At 39.5% G+C, this 13,922-nt stretch overlaps 1 pseudogene; it reads left to right on the plus strand.

The window, feature by feature from the left end:
* Positions 1 to 289: 289 nt before the first annotated feature.
* LOC142322576 (uncharacterized) lies at positions 290 to 13,095 on the plus strand (annotated as a pseudogene).
* The last annotated feature ends 827 nt before the right edge of the window (positions 13,096 to 13,922 follow it).

Genomic DNA, 13,922 nt, shown 5'->3' on the forward strand with positions numbered 1-13,922 from the left:
GTTTTAATTCAGGAGCCCTATTGTATACGAGGCCAGGTCCCAGGACCGCGAAGAGCTAAAATCCTACATATGAGCGGAGCTGACCACGTATGGGCTGCTACTTTTGTAGCGAAACCGGGTCTAGGAGCGCTTTTGGTGTCACAGTACTCGACTGCGCACTAAGTATGTAGCGAAATCAAAATTGGGGGGGGGGGGGAAAGCGTCTTTTTTTTCAATGTGCATTGTCAGTATCGTGACCCGCCAGGGAGATACATTCACGTGCTACGGAAAATTGCTCGTACATACGAAAATGCGAACCTTGTCATCGGAGGTGATCTTAACACCTCCTCTAAGCGATAGAGTTACTGACAAAGGTAGGGCATATGAGGAGGCAATCATTGAGTCTGGTCTGAATGTGCTGAATCAGCCTTTCAGGTTTCGTATCTTTGAGACTCTGCGAGGGAGTGCGGACATAGATGTAACTTTATATAATAGGCTAGCGTTGCGCAAAATTAGCAACTGGAGGATACATCCTGAACAGTTTAGCGATCATCTGATGATCGTGTTTGAATATTCTTGGGAACCTGGTGTGAGAGTCGCTCCCGCTGTGGAAGGAAGACTTCTCACTCGGAAAGCAGATTGGAGGAAGTTCGATGAACTGCTGCAAGCCACTAATTGGGATGAGGGCGGTATTCTTCCGAACTCGGTGTCGCGTATTCAGCGACAGCTGATGGAAATAGCTGAAGCCTCTATGCCGCGCGCAAGAGGAACTGTGAAGTCTTTTTCCTGGTAGTCTAGCGATCTAGACAGACTACGGCGGACGATGTATAAGGATCGGAAGCGGTACCAGCGGTGTAGGAACCCTGATAGGCGGGCTGTCCTGCTAGAAACGTATAGACAAAGCAGTCGCCGGTTCGTGAACACGGATGGGAATTTCCATCGAGAGCTCAGAGTGGCGGTCCGGAACGCGGGCCGCTGCTCTGACCCTGTCGGGGACTGTTGTTTGGACCAGGTAAAAGAGGCAGTTTTTACCTTGCCTAATAAGAAGGCGCCGGGAATAGATGGTATAACCGGTGAACTGGTCAAGCGGTCTTAGGGTAGATTGCGGGACCCCTTGGTCTGGCTTTATAATGAATACTTGCGTGAAGGTGTTTTTCCGATGGAATGGAAAGTATGCGATCTTCAGCTGATTCTTGACTTGGATAGAGCTACCGTGAAGTCGTATAGGCCAATAACGCTTCTCTCAGTGCTTGGAAAAGTGCTTGAAAACTGATTTCCAGCCGCCTTGATGAGCTCTTCCGAGCTCGTAGGGCGTTTAGTGATCGACAATTTGGTTTTAGGCACGGTGTTGGAACGGCGGACGCAATCAGCCTCGTTGTTACAAAAGTAAGGGATAGCCGGTATAGAATGGTGCTCACCATTTGTTTGGATATAAGGAGCGCGTTGGACAATGCCTGGTGGCCGTCTATTCTAGACGGCCTGCTGGGCGTTGCATGTCCGGGAGACATCTGAGATCTGACTGTGGACTATTTTCGGGGTAGGGAGGTTCGGCTGACCATCGGTGGTGAAACGCTGGAGAAAGAGCCAAAGAAGGGTTGTCCGCAGGGGTCTGACCTCGGGCCGATTTTCTGGAATATAATCATAAATAAATTGTTAAATTCGGATCTCGATGAGGGATGCATAAGCATCGCGTATGCGGATGATATACTGTTGCTTGTGGAAGGTGACACTAGAGCCGAAGTAGAGGCCAGGGGATGCACTGCCCTAAATGTAGTCTCGAACTGGGACCACGAGGCTAAGCTCCAGTTCTCACCTGAGAAAAGTAAATTGATTAGCCTGAAAAAGACGAAATCCCTTTCGGTGCGCCGGAACGTGAAGATGGATGGTGTTCCGTTGCCATACGCGGAAAAATTAAAGTACTTACGTGTCTGGATCGGGGAAGAATGTAGTTTCTCCCTCAATTTAGACCATCTTTGTGACAACGCGCTCGTTTCCCTTGTGAAATTGAAAAGTATGTGCAATAGAGGTGGGGCCTGGCGTCCGGGCTTGTCGGGTAATTTATCGTACAGTATTCGAGGCGATATTGACGTACGCGTCACACAGCTGGAGAGTGACCTAGCAAGAAAAATGGTTTGTCGGGAAGAGTTGTTGCGAACTCAGCGCTCTGCTCTCATTACCATTTGCAAGTCGTATAAGACGACTTCGGCGGCAGCATTGACAGTTCTTTCGGGGGATAATTCCTATTGATTTACTAGTCGTTGAACGTGCTGAAATTTATAGGCGGGTTAAGAACGGTGAGAATAAGCGCTCGGTTCGTAAGGAATAGCGAGAGTTGACGCTGCAAACTTGGCAGGCTCGCTATGACGACGCGACCACTGGTCGGGTGACATATGGCTTTTTCCCTGATGTGGCGAAGAGAATGAAGTTGAAGTGGCTGGATTGGGATCATTATACCTCCCAATTCCTGACCGGCCACGGCAATCTTAATAAGAAATTGTTCGACCTCGGTCTTAAGGAGACCCCACTCTGCGACGAATGCAGAGTCGATGAGTCTAGTGCCCACGTGCTATTTGACTGCATAAAATGTGAGGTGGTACGAGATTTTACGAGTAGAAAATATCGAGATATAGGGGTAACTTTTGGACAGACCCGTGAAATGGTGGGCAGTATAGCGGTGTGTAGGATTTTCACCGAGTTCGTACGCGAATTAGGTACCCTGCGCGGTTGAGGGGCGATCTCACTTAGGTTAAGTTTAGTTTCAGTTAGGTTAAGTAACTTTAGTATTAGCTTTTAGCACGATCTTTAAGGCACCCAGGTGACAGGACTACTTGGAGTGATCAACAGGTAGGGTTGCCACGCTAGAAGAGGATTCTGGTCTTGGACACTGAGGTGGTATACATGCCCACACGGCACACAAACAAATACACTAGCGTACATACACAACATCGGACTAGTCCGCTAGTCCGAAGACATACCCGTGTGGCTGAAAACGCACACTCTTCCCCAAGCCGCACCACTACACGAAAAAAAGTATATATATTTTTTTTTACACTACCGTGCTCAAACCAGAGGCACTCTACGCATCAGAATGTTGATACTCAGGAAAAAATGAACTGAAGGAAATGGAAATACATGAAAGAAGAATCTTGAGGAAAATATTGGGACCAAGAAAACTAGAAAACGGATCTTACAAACTAAGAAGTAACGAAGAACTTTATAAAGGGAACAACGAACCGCTGACGTCAACGATGAGAAAACGAAGGGTCAAGTTCTACGGTCATATACTCAGGATTTCGGATGATAGGTTAACGAAGCGCGTCTTTAGTTTTTTAACAAATATGAAAGCGACTACGGATTGGGTAGTCGAAGTTAAGAAGGACCTCAGCGAACTACAACTGAACGAAGGCGATGAGTGTAACAGAACTGAGTTTACAGATAAAATTAATAAACACATTTTCCGGAAACTTACAGATAAGACTAGAACTGGGAGGCAGTGGACTGATGATCAAAAACAAGTTAAACGAGACGAAATGAAATTGTACTGGGAAAACAGACGGAAGACATCTGTTGTGCAAAACGTTCAACGCGGTCCAAAGAGACCATAACGAAAAAAAAAAAAGTTTTTTTTTTTTATATATATTGCATGTGCATCTAAATACACTCAACCGGCTTGCTTACATTTACACGCACTTGTATCTTTTACTTTCTGTTTCCTTCCTATCTGGGACTCCGAAGCTATACGTGCTCGCTTTCGAACGAGCTAGGCTAGTTAGGAGCCCCTGGGGCAGTTTTTTCAAGCTTCTGGTCATACTGAAAGGTACCTCCACGTGGTGTCCGCTGGGCAACAGCATCACTCGTCCTAGAGTAAATTTAAGGCTTTATCTTTGATTTATGTTTTGGCTAGCTACCTCTTTCCATGCTAGCCACGTAAATTTAAATTCAATTAGATTTTGTGGCGAGAATTATCTTGCATTTTGTATCGAGGCAACAGCTAAACTTTGATGAAGCATGACCAGCGAATTTCCAGTGGCGTTTGCTAGACGTGGTGCCAAACTATCGATCCAACGCGGGAGATGAGTCTTGTACTCAGGTACCCGGTTGTGCTGTGCGCAAGAGTTTGGTCCTAACTCTCTCCTGATCCAGACCCGTTAGATTATAGCGAATCTAGAGCTCTTAGAACGCCTCCGTAAAAGATCGCATAAGTTATAAGCCAGTATCACTTAAGTGAACCTCAGGCGGAGACTTAGCGTCCAGAGCTACCATCAATCTGATGCTGGGGAGATCGTTCAGAATTCTGCCCAACTTCGCCGGCAAGTCAACGATACTCCATCCAGGCTGGAAGTATCCCGACACAACTACGACATCGAGCGTACCCCTCGTGATTTGCACAACGGTGAATTGCTCATCAGACCAACGGGGCATCCAGAAGACACCCAACGAATCTGAGCTCATCACGATCACAAAGAGCGGCCGTTCCCCCACGAGAATGAATAACATCTACCCCGCGGAACACGACCACCATATCCCCGACCGCATACGGCTCCTATACCAAGTGGACCTCGAGGAGCGTCATGGCTTCATTGGTGGCTGCCCGGGAATGATGCAGGTTTAACTGACCCAGGCGCAAGCGTTCAAATTGGTGGAGTCCGTCCTCAATGGCTTCTCCCAATTCAGTCGTCGCCATAAGCTGTATTCTTTACAGCTCTCGCCCGAGCAATTTCCTACCCCCTACACTGCCTACCCGCGACGAGGTATCCAGCATCGCTGCCTTTCACAAGGTACAGGCGGCGCACTTGGCAAGCGCAGACTTGGCAGGGCAATTGCGTGTCCTGTGCCACGGAAGAGCACAGTGACCACACATCTTTGAATGCGCTCTGCAGCGGACAGAGGTGTGACCAAAGCCCTGACACTTGAAACATCAGCCAACTTCTATATGGTCGACAACCCCACATGAGATCCACCCGAAAAACAGACGTCCACTTGCCATCAAGACCTGCCGGATCTTAGACGAATTCTCTATAACCCAGTGACTCTTTAGGGCTTCCTTCTTCCCCACCTGCTGAACCACCTTGGTTTCCCTAAGGAAGTCCTCGAAGGCCATATCCAAGGCAGGATTTTGACCGTGCACGGCCCTGAGTATTTCGGGCTGCTATACCCTTATCGCCCTTGGCATTTCATATACCAATATCTGCGGCCTTTGCTTGGCCAGCCGCTGAGCCTTTAGTACGTTCTTCTGCAGAACGTCGGCCTCCAGCAGCTGCTTCGCCCCACTAACAATTTCCAAGACCACGCCATGGTATGGTCCCTTGTTTTCGTTACCCGGGAACCTTGCATCCTTTCTCTCCGAGAGTTCAGAAACTTTTTAAGGGTTAGCTCTGTCGCTACCGACGTAGCCCCCGGACCCGGTTTAAGCGGGACTACCTTAACAGTAGTCCGCTTTATTTTGGCCGCCGAAACCTAAACTGGTGGTGGTGGACCAACCCGCTTAGGCGCAGACATGGCAGCATTTGAGGCGAAAGAGACGGGCTTCTAAATCTTCTCTTCCACCCGTTGAGTGGCTTTCTGGCGTTCGCCCAGAGCCTCACTCGTCGGCGGTTTGAAACCCCGAACACCCTCCACAACCTGGTCGACCTTCCCTGACAGTCGCGAAACAACTGAATCCAGGGCAAGGTTGGCGCCTTGGAGTCTGTCGCATTTTAATGTCAGACCCGCAACCATCAAGCTACACTCGCTTAAAAAGGAGTCGACCGTCTGTCGATACTCCAGTGCCACAAGCGACTCTTTCTTAGAGGAGACTTTGGACCATTCGGACCGCATCTCCTCGATCCGCCCGATACAGTCGTATCCTGCTGTGAGCTCACCTGGCTCACAGCAGGCTTCACCCCGGGGACCTCCCGCACCGAGCTGATCTCCACATCGTCGGATTCCACTTTCTTCGACTTCGTGGGGAGCCGCCCTTTGGCCTTGGCTCCCTCTCCACTACCGCGCTCTCCCTGCACGGTTCCAGCCGCAGCCTTCCCCGCACAGCTCGTAGCGGAGGTTTCGGCAGGAATTTTAGTGCAATCCGCCGGTGCATTTGGTCGCAGTACTGCCTTCGTGGAGACCTCCAAGACCTCCTTATCGGAGGACCGTGATCTCGGCAGAGACCTACCCAGTAACCTTCTCGGCAGGAAGGGATCGCCGGCAACCAGGTCCTTGACTATGCCAACAAGGTTCTCTAAGCAATCTCCTCCGGATTGCTCCATAGCGTCTGAAAAACAAAAACACCGACTGAACTGCCGACTTTTGTTTGTACAAAACAAAAACACTGTAACGCCGACTGTACTGTTCAGACTGTACAGTCTGAACTATTTATCACAAGGTAACGTGAGCGTCTAGCATTGAAATATCCCGAGCAAGAAGACCACCTGTTCTCACATAGCCCCACCCGAAACGTCAAAAGCTAAAAGCTCCCAGATCCGACCCCCAGCGAGGTCGGAGCGAAAATCGCTCCCCGAACCTGCGAGAGGATCGAAAAGATTATTGGCCTCACGAACCTAAGAACGGGGATACGATGCAACACAAAGTAAATGTCTTTACTTAGCCGACAGTGGCACTCCTGCAACACACTACGTAGCTGTGAAGCCCAAACTCCACAGCAACGCAGGCTGACTGGCAGCCACTGATCGTTGTCAGCCCCGACGACGTGAACGTAGGAACGCTGCACTTGTAGGAACAAATCGCTACCAGTAGCAGTAAACACAAGTTATACAGCACAGGGCCAGAGGTCGAAAAGCGATTTTACAGTATGTGTGTGTATATTTATATATATATATATATATATATATATATCCCGTAATTTTTTATTTAATTATGTGTAAATTTTTACGATCGCGAATTTTTTAAATTTTAAATTACCAGATCCAAATGAAAAAATAGATTTTAATTAATCGTAACCCTAGTATTTTATACCGGTTAAATAGCGGATACTAGCCTCCCTTAAGGTGAACAGAGGATAATGCATACACGGTTTAAAATCCGGAATTATACATCTATAAAAACGTTGTTCCTCTGATAGTTACAACTAGAACTATAAACTTTCGAATTCGCGTACGTATCTTCAATCATCATACGATATTTTAATATAAAACTAATAAATATTCAATCCTTATTTCATTGATGCGTGAACTATGGAGATATGTCGAAGATTCTTTGTTAAAACTTATCTTAAAAGCTTTAAAAGTAATTCTAAAATACTGATAAATGTACCGATTGCATTCCTAAGACGGTCGACGGTAAGTAGAATTAACGGTAATCTTTTGTTTATGTCATCCTATGTTACTAACCCGTTGTTGTTTTTCCGTAGAATTAATTAAAAATATCACGGTTTTTAGAAAACCGTGATATCATTCATCAAAGTTTAGAAAGCTTAATTGAAGCGCAGGACTGGGATAGATTGCCGGACCGGGGACCTGTCTCTTGCTACCTACGACGTCTTGTCGCGGTACATTATCCCCCGTCCGCTGTACTACTTTATTAGCAGCGTCTATTTCTATGTGTACTATTACGGTGAATCTACGTATTTACGCTTCCTAAACATCGACGATGAATTTTTTATGCGTTTAGTAAAAAATAAAAATGAATTATTCGTATATTTAAAAGAAAAATTGTGCGTAATCGGTCGCGTTTCTGTAACTCGACATTCGTGTATCGATAACTATAAAATTAGCTTTTATCAATTTGTATTTTTATCTTTTCCAGAAAAACTTTTGATAGCAGAAGTTAAGACGACAATAAGAAGGAAGTCTTGAAACCATTCCTATCTTCGGTCGTCCAATTTTTATTTCGGCTAGTATGATCTAGGGTCCGTTATCAAAGCAATTAAATCGATTTATAACTCGGGTATAGTTCATATTATAAAGTTATAAAATATCCTTCACCCATATCCCCTGAAGGAAATTAGGCTCCCGTTTTTAAGGTTTAACAGTGAATTATACGTACGGGAGGGTAATAATCGTTCTACTATGTAGAATTTAAACATTTTTATTTTAAATCGTTAAGGATCTTCGGGTCGCTTTATATTTACGTTCCGACGTTTATGTACACGCACGAACACTAAAGCCCCGATTATTTAATAATAATTAAAAAAAAGATTTAAATTAAAATAATGTTTCGTATATAAATCACCCGTAAAAAGATTTCATTGATTCGTAATTCAAATTTCAGAATTCAAAATATTTGTCAAATCGCTGGAAAATTCAAAAATATCGATGATTTAAAAAAAAAATTATTTCAAACGAATGCCCCGTTCGCTAACTAAAAATAATAAAACGAAAATAAATAGATTTGTTTTTGCCGCGACCACAAACATCATAGAATTCGGCTTGTATCATGGAAGCGCTGAAATACCTCCTTCGTCGACGTTAAAATTGACCCCTTAATCCACTGATACTGATTCAAACTGAAAAAGAAATGTTTTTAATCTACGATAAACGAGATCAAAAGTAATTACATTATAACATCTAAGAAACAAAATATCCGAGAAAAAATTTCACATTTTTGTTACCGTTTATAAATCTAAAAACGAGTATCGTATTTTAAGCTATGAAAATGAAAATAAATGAATTAATACAATCGGTTTTATCTGATGTGAAATTCTAAAATATTTAAAAAATAAATAAATAAGCCTACGAAAAAAAGCGGTTTTACGTAATCGTTTCATTTTAATGCGTGAGAATTTACAAAATTTAAGATATAGTTGTATTTTAAACTTTAATCTTGTAATAAACTTTTTTAATCGATTAGTTAAAATTTGTGTTTTTTTCAGTCAAAAATCATCTTATTTATTTGTTATCGTTATATTTTTAATGACGTTGAAGAGGTATTTTTAATATAATTTTTTTTTTTAATTCGAACCGATTCAAAGCCTTATTTATTTTGAACATTCCGCAGAATTTGGTAGCAGGGTGCGGTGGTGTTCCTGACTTACATTCGGACGGTAATGAGTTCGAAACCCGTTAGACTTGACGTTTTCCAGGCGCTACAAAACGCACTTACTACTCTCTGTAAAGAAAACAATGGAGGATGGCAGCTGTAATCGAACGTACAAGCTTATAAAGTTGCCGAATAAAATAATAAATAAATAAAGAGAATATTCCTGTATATGACCATTATAAAACTAGAATCTTTGGTACCGGGTTTAAAATTTAATGTAAAAAAATTGTGGACGGTCTAATATCGCTTCTCTGTTTCCTATGTGATTTCGTTTTGTTACTAAAATTTGTTTAAAAAAACTAAAGAGTGAGTTTTTAAGTATTTTTTTTCATTTAATAACTAATTTTTTTTAATAATCATCTCTCATCGTTAAAAAGGCACGATTCTGCCGTTTTTAGCAAAAACGAAAACCCAACGGATTTCTAATAAACGTCCGTTTATAAAACAGTAGTAGTCTTATTTCGATCGAGAACGGTTACTTTTTAAACCGGTATATTCGTTTTCTTAAGCCGAATAAAAAAGCGTTAAAATAATTAAAAGTAACCGTTATAATGACGGGAACGAAGCGTATTTGAAATGGTAAAAAGTAAAACCGATTTAACGGTCGAAAAGAGGAAAATATTCTATTAGCATAATAATAGGACAGTAGCTGCTGCTGCTTAAAAATCAAGGCGCCGGCTATTCATATTCGTAGGTTAGATAATATACAAAATATTTATTTACTTTTTAACAAATATTGCTTCATCGGCCCGGTTTTTTATCATAGCTTTATAAATTTTCTTATTCGACTTATCGCGATAAAAATACCGATTTTTTTATTTTTATTTAATAACCAGTCTGGATTGAAAAACAAAATCAATATTACTTGGCCTGTTACAGTAAAACCGCTGCTCGAAAAAGCTTCACCGAATCGAGCGAGGACAAAGAGAAAATATTATTTCTTCAGCGGTTAGTAGGCCATTTTTTTATTTTTTCATACTCGTGTAAATCTTTAGTGAAAAAGTTTAAAAAGAGAGAATTTTCTTTAGATTATCGAAAGTGAATATGAATACCGAGATGAAATCACATAGAAAAAATACTGGAGATTAACATAAGACCATCCTCAACATTTTTTACAATTAACAAAGATTTTTTTTGCTCGTCTAAAAAAATTTAACGCGACTAGTGTAGTCCGATATAGTAATTATTTAGTTTATCTTATTTGAGTGTTTTGTGTTTTTATTCGATCAAAACAGATAAATTACGGAAGTTACTGAATTTGTTACTAAAAATATTTAATTCACACCTACACTACCGGTTTATCGTAATTAATGACGAACTACAAAATTAAAAAAAATATATATGTCTAATAAATATCCAATACATTACTACATTTACACTGCATGGCTGTGACATTTGTGTGTGTATGTGTGTGTGTGTGTGTGTGTGTTAATATTACAAGTATTATTTTCTGTTACAGGAAACATTAATAAAGTTCTTTTCTTCATTATGCTATATACATTTAGAAAGACGAACGCACAAGAAAACAACAAATATACAACAGGTAAACATATTTTGATTTATAATTTTTTATATCGTAACACGGCGATTCACCTATCTGTTCTAGTGAAATTATGTATAACCGGCGTATAGTTCTGTCTCGCAGACCGCAATTAATTAATTCCTCGAATAATAATTTCGTGATGAAGAAATCACCAAACTACAAAAGATTTATTACTTACGTTAACCGTATGTTATAGGGGGTTTTTCAAATCGAGCGCAAAATGTTGATAAATTTTAGCGGCGATGATGATTTCTTTTTAATTTTCAAGCGTCATTTGTTTTCAGTAGTTTATGACAAATCATCACGGAACGCTACACTCCTCAACGACGTTTACAAACGATAAAAATTTATTATCGAAATATGGAATCGGTTACAGCTGTGTATATTTTTTCGGTTACACTTCGCGTTATTTAGAGTGCGCATAATCGAACAAACAAAAGCACAATTCATCGTTCGGTTAAAAAGTTCGAGGAAAGTTTCTTCTGCTCCTTGTCAAAACATCGATTCACAAAATACAAACAGTCGAGAGAATATTGCTGCTGTAAGTGCAAGTGTTCGTGAAAAATTGAAATTTATCGTTTCACATCACTCACAAGAATCGGGCTTTCCTCAACAACAACATGGTGTAATTTTGCATTAAAATCTTGGTCTACAGCAGTATACGGTTCAAATAACTGAAAAAATTAAAGCCGCGGGGTCGTTCTCTGCTAGACGGTTTGCCGATCGGACTAGAATAGCTCGGAGTGGATCCAAACTTCCATTAAAAAATCATCTTTTTAGATGAGGCTCGTTTCCGGCTATTGTAATATAATAACGGTAAATATTGTTAATATAATAAGTATTGTTAATATAACGAATATTGTTAATATAATAACAATTGTTAATAATACGAACGTTATTGTTTTTTGAACTTAATGTAATGTTGTAAGCATCGAAATAAAAAATCTTTGGTTGATTTTTCACATACTTTATATTTTATTGCGATTTTACTTTTAGTACTGAAAATGAAAGATCCCTTACTTAAAAAGAAAGAAAAAAATGACTGTAAAACCTGACAACATAATTATTTCATCAAAGTCAGATACGATACTTCGAAATCAAAGAAACGGTCTTATTATGCTTCCATTGCTATTTTTAATAAATTAGCAATCGTTTTTTATAACCACGGAATAGCAAACCTAACGTAATATGTAATAAATAATGGATTTCTATCTATCGAACAAAATAAAATAGTTGTTTGTTATTTACTAGCCGTTTCAAAAAATACGTTGTACGTTCTAAGATCAAATATATTTTATTAAAGATCAAATACTGCTAAACTTAATAAGGTTTTACTTACAAAAAATAAAAAATGTAAAACGCTAAAAAAGAAAAAATAATTCACTTTTTAAAGAAGATAAGCCGTGCGATATTAAAATATTAATATTACGCTTGTAGTCTTAAATAATAAAGTTAATTTTTTTTTTTAAGTAAAATATTCTGATTTATCTATTTATTATAGCAGTCGAGGCGAACGGTTGTGTTCGTCTTCTGCGTCTTATCCTCCCGTGATAATTTTAATTCGCGTAAACTTGCTCTAAATTTAATTCTCTGTAATTGTAGTGAATTTCCTTACCACAAATTTGAAATTTTAATTGCAAAAATGTCGTGTAGTCTGTTATAAATCGCTCAGAATCGCTAAAAATCCAAAAATAAACTATTGTGAATATAACTTCAAGTTTCACGGTGCCTGTGTAAACTTGAAAATAGATGAAATCAATTCCTAAATAATCAAAAACCAAAATAAATGGATATGCGAACCAGAAAAGAGAAGAGAAAAAGCTTGTCTCTGGAAACGTCTGCATCAAAGGTGAAACTCTCGATAATGTAGGTGGTCCATCTGTTCAATGAAATGAGAGAAGACAACAGAAGAATATAGACTGAGAATTAGAAAAATCGATCGATTTTGTCATACAGACGCTGAAGATGTCCTTAAGAAAATGATTCTTCAAGAAAAACTATTATATACACGTGTCTTTAGAAGATCGAAGCTCAATTTTAAGAAACTAATGACCTTAAGAAGGAAAACAAAAACCTATCGCACTGTTTCCGAATAACAACAATATTCCAAAGCTAACAACTGCCTTGAATCGCATGATTACCCCGTGGATAAAAATGAAGACCATCTGAGTGTAGTTAGACGGTTGAAAGTGCTCTAGGATATGACATCACGGATGAACAAATCGGTAACTCCAAGGTAACTTCAAATCGTCTTCCTGGTCGCCAAGGTGACAAACCTCCGGAAATACTGATAAAATTTACAAAAATAATGAACAAAGAGGAACTACTCCGAAGAAGAAAAAGAAATAAACGAGACTTTTCAAAGCATCACTTAATTCTTCCATCTGATATCCCCCTATATCTAAATGAAAGCTTTGTCTCCGGAAAGAAGGAAAGTTCTAGTTCTGGCAAGAACAGGTAAAAGTGACAAAGGTTTTAAATATTTGTGGGTCCGGAATATCAAAATCACGATGAGAAAAACAAAAGGTCAGCCAGTTATTGTACTAAAAACGGCTAAAGATTTGAATAGGTTAAATAAGTGTCATTATAAAACATACTAAGAGAATTACAGCACAAAAAAGTTAATTTTGGCTTTCCTTACTGCTACACTACTAACCTACGAACAATGATGATCTGTTTCAGTCCAAAACATCCGAAGCATGGCAGAAAATTTAAATCTATCCTTGCTTGAAATAAGTAAATTTAACGATAAATTTTTATGTATATGTAAATTGTATATGTATATTGTATATGTTAATTGTTTTATATGTTTTTATGTATGTTAATTTTTATCTGAGACTGGATTTATAGTGACGAAACGAAAATTTACCCTATCGAGGATTATAATCTGCTATTCTAATCGCAATGATGATTATAGATCTGCCGGAATTGCAATTCATATAAAAAACGATGTTAAAATTCAGTCTGAAAATATACTGCAGAAGGTTTAAAAGTAAATTTTTTGATAAATGAAACTGAAATTTGTTTATCTCTATGTAAGATTTCGTAACATGCCGGTAGATAAACACCTAGAAGAAATTAAAGACTTCCTTCTATCTACAGACGAAGATAACGTTAACGTTACAGGCGATATTAATAATGACCTTCTGAAATCAAATACAGTAATAGAGGAGTATAAATTTATTATACCTAATCCTTGTCTCACGAATTCGTGCAGCAGATATAAATATGATTTCAGCACATATGAGCAATATCTCAGTAGTTTAGGCTGTGCCACTCCCACGTGTCAGTGCAATTATTGCTTTATGCGCATATAAAGCAATAACAATTAATAATAATAATAATAAATAATTAATAATAATAATAATAAATAATTAATAATAATAATAATAAATAATTATTAATAATAATTAATTAATTAATAATG

Source organism: Lycorma delicatula, chromosome 4 (assembly GCF_047948215.1).
Source record: "Lycorma delicatula isolate Av1 chromosome 4, ASM4794821v1, whole genome shotgun sequence".
NCBI classification, from domain to species: domain Eukaryota; kingdom Metazoa; phylum Arthropoda; class Insecta; order Hemiptera; family Fulgoridae; genus Lycorma; species Lycorma delicatula.